Source organism: Nicotiana tomentosiformis, chromosome 3, assembly GCF_000390325.3.
Source record: "Nicotiana tomentosiformis chromosome 3, ASM39032v3, whole genome shotgun sequence".
Taxonomy (NCBI): Eukaryota; Viridiplantae; Streptophyta; class Magnoliopsida; order Solanales; family Solanaceae; genus Nicotiana; species Nicotiana tomentosiformis.
In genome coordinates this window covers 103,561,225-103,575,839 of record NC_090814.1, presented here as the reverse complement: position 1 = coordinate 103,575,839, position 14,615 = coordinate 103,561,225, and positions in this window count along the sequence as shown.

The following is a 14,615-nucleotide window of genomic DNA, read 5'->3' as shown; positions in this document are numbered from 1 at the left end:
ATTCACGATTGTTGTATTTGTGTTATGTTCATTTGGATTCATATTTTCTTGCACCACCGAATTTCTCTTGGTTTGAATCCATTTTTAGATAAGGAGAAAGTGTCCACTTGACTTGGTTTGATATGAAGGAAGTATACTAAATCGTATACCGTATTTGTTTTTAAGAAAGGAAGAAAATACAATAATTTGTATACGCACTAAATCGTATAATTTGTATAAACATAAAATACACATAAATACAATGGAAATACAAATATAATACACAAGACTCTTCAGCTCCCAACATTTAATTTTCGCATACTTCAAGGCTTGGGATTTAATTTTGTGTTTTGGAGGGAAAAATGTAGGCTAATTAGTTAGGGGGTCTTTGATTTTCAGGAGTGTGGCCAAAGTTGGGTCACACTAGTTGGGCCGTTTAGCATCACCCTTAGAAGAATTGTCATCATTGGAACATCACCTTGTTGCATTGGTTTTATCTTGAACATGATATTAACGATATAAGTATAACAACACAATAATTATTGCACTTCTTTGTAGTATAAGAACTACAGGAAGGGATGAGAAAATAAATTGATTTGATGGATGAATAAAATTATCATTTTACAGACGATAGAACCGGCGTAAATAGGTGCATTATTTTTTATAAAAAAAATTTAAATTTGAGTATGAATATTTATTACCTTATAAATTTAAATTGTTATGCAATAAAGTTAATGAAAGATTAGATAGAGTTCATTGACAGACACTTTTTATAATCTAAGCATGTCCCCTACGTGAGTGATGTTTACTCTGTGCAACAAAAAATGAAATCATATGTCTTGAAACATATACAAGATATTGTATTTTCATTTAATGCACTATTACGTTTCAAAGGAAAAAATACCACAGTCTATTATGGGGATGCAATGCGTTGCATGAAAGTAATATAAATTAAGGCCAAATACATAGAAAACCCCTTAAAACTTGGCTCTAATTTTTATTTTGACACTTCAACCAAGGCTTGTATCTATTGGATACTTCAACACCATTTAAAGTGTGCCTATTGAATGCTTCACTCATAACCAGTAAAAAAAGAGGTGTTTGTAATTCACACGCGAATAACTTGGCAAAATAACAAATAAGAGGGAGATACGTGGCATTTAGGCCCAAATAGTAAAACTAAAAAAAGTTTTGAGTGAAAAGATTTATTTATACATAAATTCCCCCAACAATTCCTTTACCTCCCACCAATAGCTGCCATGGACACTATTTCTTTGATTAAACACACATGTACACGACAAAAAACTAAGTACGTAATAAAGAGGAAATCGAGATTTGATAAGAAAAATAATCATACTATTTATCTCATATTCCTAGATCTCTAATCTCAAAGAAACTTCCAAGCATTCAAACATGGCGTCTGAAGAATCCGAAATCCAAACCAGTGAACGAATCTCAAGAGGAAGAAGGCAGAAATTAAGTTAAAAACTTTCTAAAAAGAATCCCCAAAACTCGAGCCCAAACGCCGCCGTCAAGAGGCGAATGCAGTTGCCGCCGCCACTGCTATTTCTGCTGTCTCAAGCTTCACGGTGCAGTTCATTTTGACTGTAAAAGCCTGAAGTCATTAGTTAAATCGTAAGCAGATAGCCAACACTGGTTACCTTGATGAATCCGACATTATTCTAGACTGGGGAGAGGTAGAACTTAGTCATTTTATTTTTTTTCATTAAAACTACTGAAATGGGCATTTAATCTCGTAGCCGTATGTGTTGAATCTCACAGTGTTTTCATGGCATGAAGGGATTTTCTGGTCGGTGTGAGGAAAATGATGGTGGGGGTGGTGGCTCGGAGAGGAGGAAGAAGAAGAATGTGAAAGTGAAACTATGATTTTTGTAAATAAAAATAAGAAAAAAAATAATTTTGGTATTAATTCACGCGTCTAAAGAGAGGTGAGACACACTCTCTTTGCCACATCATCAGACATGTTCAATAGGCACAACTAAGATGTTCAATAGGCACAACTAAGGGTGGCAAGTGGACCGGTCCAGACCCGGGACCGCGGGCCAAACGTACCCGGTTTTAGTGGGCCTGGGCCGGTCTCATGGGCCGATCCTATGATTTGGGCCCGCCAGGCCCGGGACCATTTAGCCCGCCAGGGACCGGGACCGGACCGCTTCCTTAGCGGGCCAAACGGTCCCAACGGCTGTATTGTTTTTTAAAAAAATAATTTTTTTTAAAAAAAATATTGCCGTTGGCCTGTCAAAAATAGCCGTTGGCTAATTATAAAAAAGTCATTTAACCCCCCCAACTTTGTTTTAACCCCAAACGTTTTATACATTTAATATATATACTATACTATACTATATATACATCTTATATATAGTATATAAGATGTATATATAGTATAGTATAGTATAGTATATAAGATGTATACTATACTATATATATACACTATATATCTTATATATATACTATATACATATACATCTTATATATAGTATATAAGATGTATATATAGCTTATCGAATATAGCTATATATATATATATATATATATATATATATATCTTATCGAATATAGTTTATATATATATATATACATCTTATATCGATATACTATATATATACATCTTATATACTATATATATTCGATATTAAATATTGAATATTAAAATTTAGGTCACAATTCTATAATAAAATTTACAAAGCATTGTCTTAGATATTTTTTTAACATCCTTTTGTCTCTAATATCTATTTATTTTTATTTTTTTAAAAAATAATATGTTGGGCCACTTAGTCCGTTTAGCCCGCGGACCGGGACAGTTTAGCCCGGGACCAAACGGTCCCGGGCCCGTTTGGCCCGTTTAATTTGGGACCGGGCCCAGGACCGTTTGGACTGGCCTACTCGGCCTGTTTAGGCCCGGAACCGGCCCACTTGCCAACCCTAGGCACAACTTATAAGAGGTTGAAGTGTTTGATAGATACAAGCCTTAGTTGAGGTGTTAAAATGGAAACTGAAGCTAAGTTTATCTAGGTATTTGGCCATAAATTAAGATACAATTCAATGATAGTGAAGTTGAAAAAAATGAGTAACAGTGTTACATTTTGTGACTTAGACCAAAAATTACTGCTACTTTTAAGATGAGGTAATTAAGAAACATGCACACTCAATTCCTCTATATGTATTATGCAGAATCAAGAAATTTTATCAATGATGCTATATATGGTAATTAGGAAACAAAAGAGAGTTGTATGTAGTTACTATTATTAAGAATATTTGAACATATTTCAAGATTGAATTGAAAGGTTGACATTTACGTGTATGTTCTTTGATCTCTGATATATGAGTCGGATTTTGAAATAGTCTATTGATATACTACAAAAATATTTATCTAATTAGGTGGTAAAAATATTAATAACTTAAAGAGGTTTAGTAAGATCATAACCAAAAAACAATTCAAGACAAGAAGGAGCTTTAAGACCTATAATAATTGACGAAAAGGTAATACCATTTTTTTGTTTGTGTTATATTGCCTTTTACTAATATCAACCGTTGTCAAATTTTCAGTAGGGGAAAAGATCCAAGAAACTTTTCAATAATCATGTACACATTTTATCAATACTTCTAATCCCGAAGATATTGAATCATCGTAATCTCGATAAAAAATTTATAATATGACAATCTACATTGATCAATCACAGAAAATTGTACTTTATTCTTTCAAGAATAATTTTTTACTCAAATTTTTGTTTAAATAATATTAATATTATTTTATTAAATTATGTATTACATGAATCAGCATATAAATAAAATGTATATGCCGAGAACAATAATCATCTTGATGATATGTAATTATATATTTTGACCTCAGCGTACAACGATCACATTGATCATTCACAGAAACTTACTTTATATTATTTTCAAGTATAATTATTTAGTCAAAATTTTATGATAATAATATTACTATTATTTTACCCAATTGTGTACTATATGATTCGGTACACACGTGCCGAGAAACTAGTTAGCTAAAATATGAATAAGGTACAAAAGTGATCCTATTGGCAAAATATGATTTTTTTATCCCTGCGAAATGAATAACCTATTGGCAAAAATTGACGATGATAATCAAAGAATGAAGCTTTTCTTCCATCTTTTAAGTGAAACGCCTTACTTTTTCCCATACAACAAGGGCATGCCAAATGGCCGTAGGTGCTCTAGCCAGACAACATTCCATAAGCTGAAAAATCATTGATAGTCCACATAAGTGCATCTCACATTTGAAAATTTTATTTTTTATAAGAGTCATAAGTCTTAACCCCATCAACACATAATTGCTTCAATTCATCAATAAGAGGTTGTAAGTATAAGTCTATATTCTTTCCGAGGCTTTTTGAACCAGGAATGAGAAGACTTAAAAATATGTACGGGCTACTCATACATATTCCGAGTGGAAGATTGTATGGTGTGATGATTACAGGCCAACAAGAATAAGGATGGGCCATCTGCCTATATGGACTAAACCCATAAGCTGCAAGTCCAAGCCTAATATTTCGAGGCTCAGCGAGGATGGCATTGATCAAACTTTTTCCATGCCTCGCCATCACTTGGATGACTCATTACCCCAGGTTCTTGACGAGATTTCCAGTGCCATATCATATGTTTAGCAGTTTTTGTTAACATGTATAACCTTTGTAATCTCGGAGTTATAGGAAAGTAACGTAGTACTTTACATGCAACATCTTTTTGCCTTCCATTGCCTCCTCTCTTAGGCTTATAGCGTGGTTGATCACACTTTGGACATTCTACTTTATCTTTATTATCCTTGTAATACATGATACAACATGTGTTGCATACATCTATCTTTTCATGTCCTAACCCAAGTTTTGCAACCATTTGTTTAGTCCTATAGTAATCGTTGGGTAATTTAGCATCTTCAGGTAAGAGCTCCTTCAGAAATAGAAAAATTTGGTTATAGCAATTGTCACTCATGTTAAACTCAGACTTAATGTTCAGTAGCCTGCAGTCCGCTGACAACGTAGAATGATTAGTATATCCATCCAACAACGGCTCTTCTGAAGCTTTTAGAATATCAAAAAAATCTTGAGCGTTTCGATTAGGAGGCTGTTCTTCTTCACCATCCAGATTAAATCCATCACTTTCAAAATTAAAACTAGGACCAATTGCATCAAAGACCATAGTGTGATACTGATTTACTATTGTTATGTCATTACCTATTTTATTTCCTATATTGCTACTAGGTTAGGTCTAGAAATTGGTACAAAAGTCTCCCATGTGATTCTCATTGATAATAGTTAGGCATGAAACCATGCTTGCACAAATGTGCTCTAACATCACGATGTTCAAGAAACCCAATAATATTTCTACATCTGAAACATGGGCACATTGTACTCCCATTAGAAACGAAGTCATGTTGCATTAATGCAAGCTCTACAAATCCCTGCACACCCTCTAGAAACTCAGTGGTGACTCCTTTTCGACTAGGAACTTGTCACGACCCGAAATTTCCCACCGACGTGACCGTGATGACGCCTAACATTTCACTTGCTAGGCAAGCCAACGTTAGAGAATCATTAACCAATTCCTTATTTTCATTCAGTAATCAACAATAATTAACTAAGATAAAATATAATAAGTACGAAATATCATAAATCTGTATTAACTACTACCACCCGGATCTGGAGTCACAATTCACGAGCATTCTAGAATTTACTACAAGTAATAGTCTAAAAGAAATACAACTGTCTGAATGAAAGAAAATAATAGGACATAAAAGATAGACGGGGACTTCAAGATCTGTAAACGCCAACAGATCTCCCTTGAGTCTCCGGACAGCGTACCAGTAGCAAATCTCGATCAACCTGAGCCGGTATCAAAATCTGTACAGAAAGTGCAGAGTACAATATCAGTACAACCGACCCCATGTACTGGTAAGTGTCGAGCCTAACCTCGATGAAGTAGTGACGAGGCTAAGGCCAGAGACCTACAAATCAACCTGTATAATTTAACAGTGTATATGCAAATAACAGAAATGAAGAATTAAACAGGAAATGTCGGAAGGGAACATACTGAAGGGAATACAAGATAAAGAACTACAACAGAGTGATCACCAGAGCAGCCAATATTCCATGAATCAACAGGAATAGTGAATACAGTAAGAAAAAATGCATGGCATCACCCTTCGTGCTTTTACTCTCAATCTCACCATAAAATAAGTAGAAATAACACGGTATCACCCTTCGTGCATTAACTCTCATATCATGGCACAACATCACCCTTCGTGCATTAACACTCACAATATGTCACGGCATCACCCTTCGTGTATTAACACTCACAATATGGCACGGCATCGCCCTTCGTGCGTTAACCCTCTCCCTTACCATAATGCAATGCATAAATAACAACATGGAGATAGAATAACAAGTACAAACCTTACTTCAACATTTGGATCCATAATATCTGTGATTGAGAATTAAGTGGCCTTCTGAGCGAGGTAAGTATTGTGTCTAACCCTGACTTGAGGGAATTAGGAACCCTAGACTATTTGCTATGTGAAATTCATGTGAGCGGCGTATATGTGAGGTGACGAGTACTTATGCGTCGCCAAATTACCTGTTTTTTCCATGTTTCTTCTGTTTTTCTTATATTGTCTCTTTCTTATGCCTAATTGCAACGTGTTATACTAGTGTTATTCAATTTATCGTTCTTATCATGTTTACTGATTTTCTAGTGATAATTGAGTTTTAATTTCAAAGTTGAGATTGATATTATGGAACCAAATGTTGAAGTAAGGTTTGTACTTGTTATTCTATCTCGCTATTGTTATTTATGCATTGCATTATGGTATTGGTGAGTGTTAATGCACGAAGGGTGATGTCGTACCATATTGTGAGTGTTATTGCACGAAGGGTTATGCCGTGCCATATTGTGAGTGTTAATGCACGAAGGGTGATGTCGTGCCATGATATGAGAGTTAATGCACGAAAGGTGATGTCGTGCCGTTTCTATTGATTTTATGGTGAGATTGAGAGTAAAAGCATGAAGGGTGATGCCGTGCATTTTTCCTTTACTGTATTCACTATTCCTGTTGATTCATGGTATGTTGACTGCTCCGGTTATCATTCTGTTGTATTTCTTTATCTCGTATTCCCCTCAGCATGTTCCCCTCCCGACATTTCCTGATTAGTTCTTCATTTCTGTTATTTGTATATATACTGTTAAATTGTACAGGTTGATTTGTAGATGTCTTGCCTTAGCCTCGTCACTACTTCGTCGAGGTTAGGCTCGACACTTACGTGTACATGGGGTCGGTTGTACCGATACTGCACTCTGTAGTTTCTATGCAGATTTTGGTACCGACTCGGGTTGATCGAGATTTTTTCTATTGGTCCGCTGTCCGGAAACTCAAGGTACATCTGTCGGCGTTCACAGACCTTGAAGTCCTCGTCTATATTCTTTGTCCTACTGTTTCTTTCATTCAAACAGTTTTATTTCTTTCAGACTATTACTTGTATAAAATTCTAGAATCTTCGTGAATTATGACTTCAGATCCGGGTGGTAGTAATTAATACAATTTTATAATATTCCGTGCTTATCATATTTCATCTTCGTTAATTATTGTTATTTACTGAATGGAAATAAGGAATTGGTTTAATGATTTTCTAACGTTGGCTTGCCTAGCAAGTGAAATGTTAAGCGCCATCACGACCCCGTCGGTGGGAAATTCTGGTTCATGACAAGTTGGTATCAAAGCACTAGGTTGACTAGGTTTCACGATTCACGAGCAAGCTTAGTAGAGTCTGGAGGATCGGTACAAAGACGTCTGTGCTTATCTTCCAGAGGCTATGAAGTTTAGCAACAAATTTCACTTTTATTCTCCTCTGTCGTGCGATGTTGTTTTCTCAATACTGATTGAACTCTTATAGTCTTATTCTCTCGCAGATAGCGAGAACACGTACCGCTTCCTCAGCTGAGCAGCAGCCAGAGCCTCTAGTGGAAACTCCTACGAGGGGCAGAGGTCGAGGCCGAGGCCGTGCCAGAGGCCGAAGTAGGGGTAGAGCTCAGCCCAGAGCCCGAGAAGCAGCCCCAGCGGTGGAGCCTCGGATAGATCTTGATGAGGAGATTCTAGCTCAGACTATTCCTGCAGGACAAGCTCAGGTTCCGTAGGGGTTCATTTCCACCCTAGTACTTCAGGACGCTTTGGTCCGTTTGGTGGGCCTTATAGAGAGTGTGGCCCAGACTGGCGCATTTCCCATGGTACCAGCCATCTCTCAGGCTGGAGAAGGGGCCTAGACTCCCACTACTCCCGCTCCAGAGCAGATAGCTCCCCAGTATGAGGCTCCAGCAGCTCATCCAGTCGGAGTAGTTCAGCTGGTTGTTGCGTCACAGACCGGTAATGGGTCAGCTATGTCTTCTGAGGCTTTTTGGAGGCTGAACAGGTTTACCAAGCTCTTCCCAGTTCACTTCAGTGGTACTCCTTCGAAGGATCCCCAGGAGTATCTTGAAAGCTATCACGAGGTTCTACGGAACATGGGTATAATGGAGACCAATGGGGTCGATTTTGCTGCATTTGAGATGACTGGTTCTGCCAAGAAATAGTGGAGAGATTACTTGTTAACCAGACCAGCTGGGTCGCCTGCTCTTACTTGGAACCAGTTCTCCCAGATCTTCATAGAGAAGTTTCTGCCTATTACATTGAGAGAGGAGCGTCGCCGTCAGTTTGAGCGTCTCCAGCAGGGCAGTATGACTGTTACCCAGTATGAGACCCGTTTTGTGGATTTGGCCCGTCATGCTATTCTTCTGCTTCCCACCGAGAGAGAGAGAGAGAGAGAGAGAGAGAGAGAGAGAGAGAGAGAGAGAGAGAGAGAGAGAGAGAGAGAGGGAGAGGAGGTTTATGGATGGACTTGCTCAGCCTATCAGATTGAAGATGGCTAAGGAGACTGGGAGTGAGATTTCTTTTTAGGCGGCTGCTAATGTCGCCAGACTGGGAGGTCAGGGGTCTGACAAAAGACCTCGTTATTCTGATGAGTTCAGCGGTGCCTCATCTAGAGGCAGGAGTACTTTTGGTAGAGGCCATCCTCTCAGGCCGTTACATTCATCACTCCAGGCATCCCGTGGTGCCTCAGGTGGCCGTGGCCCTCAGTTGCATTATTCCGAACCGCCAGCCTGCAATGCACCACCAGCTCCTATTAGTGCACTTCCACTCCAGAGTTATCAGGGTAGTTATTCAGGTCGATAAGGCCAGTTTCAAGATCAGCAGTCACATCAACCGAGGTTATGTTATACTTATGGTGATCCGAGGCACATTGCTAGATTTACCCTCTGGCAACGGGCAACTCACAGCACATTCCAGAGGTGTTTCTTGCAGATCTGCTGGGGATTTCACCCGATATGGATATTGATTTCTGCATTGATTTGGTTCCGGGCACTCAACCCATTTCTATTCTGCCATACCGTATGGCCCCGCCAGAGTTGAAAGAATTGAAGGAACAATTACAAGATTTTCATGATACTAGCTTCATTAGACCTAGTGTCTCGCCCTGGGGTGCACCCGTATTGTTTGTGAAGAAGAAAGATGGATCGATGAGGATGTGTATAGATTATCGGAAGTTGAACAAAGTCACCATCAAGAACAAGTATCCATTGCCGAGGATTGATGATTTATTTGATCATCTTCAGGGTGCCAAGGTGTTTTCAAAGATTTATTTGAGATCGGGCTACCATCAGTTGAGGATTAGGGCATCCGATGTTCCTAAGATAACCTTTTGGACTCGGTATGGGCATTATGAGTTTCTAGTGATGTCATTTGGGCTGACAAATGCCTCAGCAACATTTATGGATTTGATGAACCGGGTGTTCAAACCCTACATGGATTCCTTTGTGGTTGTGTTTATTGATGATATCTTGATCTACTCCCATAGTCGAAAGGAGCATGAGCAACACCTTCGGATCGTTCTTCAGACTCTGAAAGACAGCCAGTTATATGCTAAGTTCTCAAAATGCGAGTTTTGGTTGAGTTCAGTTGCTTTCTTGAGTCACGTTGTATCAGCAGAGGGTATTCAGGTGGATCCTAAGAAGATCGAGGTAGTTCAGAACTGGCCTAGACCCACATCAGCTATAGAGATCCGTAGTTTCTTGGGTTTGGCGGGCTATTACCGTCGATTTGTGGAGGGGTTTTCATCCATAGTAGCCCCGTTGACCAGATTGACCCAGAAAGGTGCCCCGTTCAGGTGGTCCAATGATTGTGAAGCGAGCTTTTAGAAGCTCAAGATAGCTTTGACTACGGCACCGGTATTGGTGTTACCTACAGGTTCAGGACCTTATACAGTATATTGTGATGCATCTCGTATTGGTTTGGGTGCGGTATTGATGCAGGGCGGCAAGGTTATTGCATATGCTTCGCGGCAGTTGAAGGTTTACGAGAATAATTACCCTGTTCATGATCTAGAGCTGGCAGCCATTGTTCACGCGCTGAAGATTTGGAGGCACTATCTTTACGGCGTGCCATGTGAGGTATTCAAGGATCATCGGAGCTTGCAGTATTTGTTCAAGCAGAAGGAACTCAATTTTAGGTAGAGAAGGTGGTTGGAGCTATTGAAAGACTATGATATAACCATATTATATCATCCCGGGAAGGCCAATATGGTGGCCGATGCTTTGAGTAGAAAGTGAGTTAGTATGGGTAGCCTTGCATGTATTCTAGTTGGTGAGAGACCGCTTGCATTGGATGTTCAGGCCTTGGCCAACCAGTTCGTGAGGTTGGATGTTTATGAGCCCGGTCGTGTTCTAGCTTATACAGTTGCTCAGTCACAAGATGACGATCCTCATTTACTTATCCTTAGATCGTGCCTCTTTAATATTCCTCATGGCTGACACCAACTCTACGACACTGACATTGAAGCTATATTTTGATAATTTTGGGTAAGAAGAATCTCGCGACCCCAAGATTTCTCTATCCTGCAGCGATCTGTTGTTCCGGCCACAATCGGTTCTTCTAACAACGGTGAACTTGTCTGCTATCCGGAAGTTCCTGCCATAACCTTCTATCCGCTCGTAAGGCAAAAACCTCCCCCTCGAAGTCCGTCTATCCATGTAAATATCATCTTTCGTTCTTTACCCGTCCTTTGGTCGATGATGGAAAGCTAACCTCCTCATCTTCGATTCTTATTTTTGACTCGTACCAGTTATGGACATCCGCCCAAGTCGTCACTTGAAACTCGAGCAGACTTTCCTTCAACTTCCGGGAAGTGTCCGAACTTCTCGGATTTAAACCTTTGGTGAATGCTTCAGTTGCTCATTCATCCGGGACTGCCGGTAGTACCATCCTTTCCTTCTGGAACCGGGTAACGAACTATTTCATTCCCTCAGAAGATCATGTTGATCGTTTGGCGTGAAGTTTCTTTTTCTGCTTTCGAGGTTTTCGCGTCGCCCATGTTCCAACCATAGTTGTTTTTAGCTCGATCACTCAAAAATTCTATGAGGTAACCATTCTTTAACAGCGTTGCCACTTCTTCTCGGAGGTGTCAGCAGTCCCCAATCCGGTGGCCGTTAGTGCCATAGTATTCACATCATAAATTGTGATCCATCGGGCTGAGATCGAATTTCATAGGTCTTGGGAGTCCATAGCTAAACAACTAAATTTAACACAAAAACTTAGCGATATGTTGGAATTTCCCGCTAAAGCGTAGCTACAGATTTGGCAAGCAAACATCCTTAGCTACCTTTTAGCTAGAGATTAGCAACAGAATATATTCCTTGCTAACATATTTCTAGGGATAATCAATGGCATTTTAGCAAAAATATGTATACAATAGAGAATTTGACTCGATTAGTTTGGATTAGGGAAAATAGCTTTCTTGTCCTTCATCCCTACTTTGATTTTGAATGCGTACTTCTAATTAGATAAGTTTACTGGAAGAAATATTTGGCTATTAGAAAAGGAAAAAAATTAACGTGTGCTCGTTCGAAGAAAGCTTTAGAACAGCGATAATAGCCACCACAACCCAATCGGTTCCTTTTTGAGAAATCATCGCTCTATGGCCACTCGGGCAAAATAATGGCCCTACTTTACCCAAGTTACCCTTTTTAGCCTTTATTAACAATTTAATATCAATTTATAGCCATAACCCTAAAATTCCATTATTTCTTTCTTCTTTCGGCCGCGTACTTTTCCTCTCTCTCTCTCTCTCTTCTCATCTTCTCCCTTCTTCAACCTTCTTTTCCCTCTTTCTTATCTTCTCCTTTTTTCACTCATATCTTCTTCTTTTTTCCTTATCTTCCACTATAACGACACCAACACACCATTTTTTTTATTTTCTCTCTCTCTCTTTTATAATTTTCTCCTCCTACATGTCACGACCCAAAATCTCATCAGTCGTGATGGCGCCTATCTCAATACTAGGCAAGCCCAAAATCTTAATAAACCACCATATCTTTTAATTTTAAAAATATAATAATGAAATTCAGCTGAAGAAACTCACAATTTCAAATATAACACTGTCAAAACCCGGTGTCACTGAGTACATGAGCATCTAATATGAATACAAAGTCTGACTGATAAAATCACTGTCTGAAAATATAGAATAATACAATAATTAAACAGGAAGGGAATCAAGTCTGCGGACGTCAAGCTGCTACCTTGATAGTCCCCAACTGAATTAACTTCAAAATCTAGCAGCCGCCGTATCCGGGCGCACCTGAATTTGCACACGAGGTGCAGAGTGTAGTATGAGTACAACTAACTCAATAAGTAACAAGACTAACATCTGGGCTGAAAGAAATGACGAGCTCTGCAGGTACAGTCCAGTATAAATAATGGTACAAAAATGTAGGCATGTTTTTAAGTTTAACAGTTAAACTCGGTACAAGTGAAATAGATCAATAATCCATGATATGAGGTATATGACATCTCAGTAGAAAGACCTCATATAAATACTGGTCACATATTATCCGGTTACTCGGTACTGTTTATGGCCAATCCAACCTAAGGGTGTTCCAACCCGTATATAAATACACATCGACTGACAGTCACTCACCCAGTACCGTATAAGGCCAATCCAGCCCTGGGATAATTTTATCCCCAAATATAACTGATACGGACAAGATCCATGTCCAGGTAAACTCATTACAATACAAATAAGTAAGGCAAGTCTATGCCTTGGAAAATCCATCCCGAATATATATATAATCATCGTAAGTAAGGAAGTCCATGCCCTGGGAAGTCCAGCCCAAATATATATTATCATCTACGCTCACTGGGGGTGTACAGACTCCAGAAGGGCTCCTTCAGCCTAAGCGCTATATAAAGCCGATATGTCCTACTGCAGGTGGGCAGTCCCGATCCGTATAATAATAAAACCAATAAGGCCTGCTGCAGGCGGGCAACCCCGATCCATTTAATAATAAAGCCAATAAGGCCTGCTGCAGGCGGACAACCCCGATCCATAAAATAGTAAAGCCTATAAGGCATGCTGCAGGCGGGCAACCCCGATCCATAAAATAGTAATGTATAAAGCCATTATGGCCTGCTGCGTCGCTCAATCCCATAAATATCCTCACAATGGACAAATATTACTGAGTAATAACAAAAACAACAACCTAGTATAATCTCACTAGTGGGGTCTGGGGAGGGTAGTTTGTACGCAGACCTTACCCTTACCCTAGGGTAGAGAGACTGTTTTCGATAGACCCTCGGCTCCCTCCCTCCAAGAACTCCCCACCTTGCTCTTGGGGTGACTCGAAACTCACAACCTCTTGGTTGGAAGTGGAGGGTGCTCACCACTAGAGCAACCCACTCTAGTCACAAATATTACTGAGTGTGAAATGTATATTTTTTAACAATTAATTCAACAGCAACACGACCCCATGGGTCCCAAAATGTTGGCACGTAGACTAAACATGATCTTTAATAGGAGCCTCATCTCAATTTCTCTAACACGTGGAGAATGTTCAAATAATAATATGAATCATTAATCTTACAACTGCACAAGATTTATTCAAGACACAGTTTATACGGTGCATGTCCACATGCTCGTCACCTAACGTGCGTGTCACCTCCAAACAATTTATATCATATCAAATTCGGGGATTCATACCCTCAGAATCAAGTTTAGAAGTGTTACTTATCTCAAACCGTGTAATTCTTTACTCCGCTATGCCTTTGCCTTGTAAATTGGCCTCCAAACGCCTCGAATCTAGCCACATTAATTCGATTCAGTCAATAAAATTTATTGGATTTAATTCCATAAGAAAATATTAATTTTCCATAAAAATCCAATATTTAGCTTAAAAATCGCCGTTTCGAAACCCGACAAAAGTTATAAAATCCGACCCATTCAATCACGAGTCTTACCATACCAATTTTACTTAATTCCGACATTAACTCGACCCTCAAATCTTCAAATTAAATCAAGAGGGTTTTCAAATCTTTCCAACTTAATTCACCCATTAAATATTAAAAACAATCATGGATTCGGGTAATTTGACCAATAATGAGTTAAGAACACTTACCCCAAACACCCACGCAAGAATCTCTCCAAAAATCGCCTTCTCTAGCTCCCAATTTAATTTTGTGTTATGAACTCAAAACCCCCGTTTCAGAACTTTTAATTCTGCCCAAA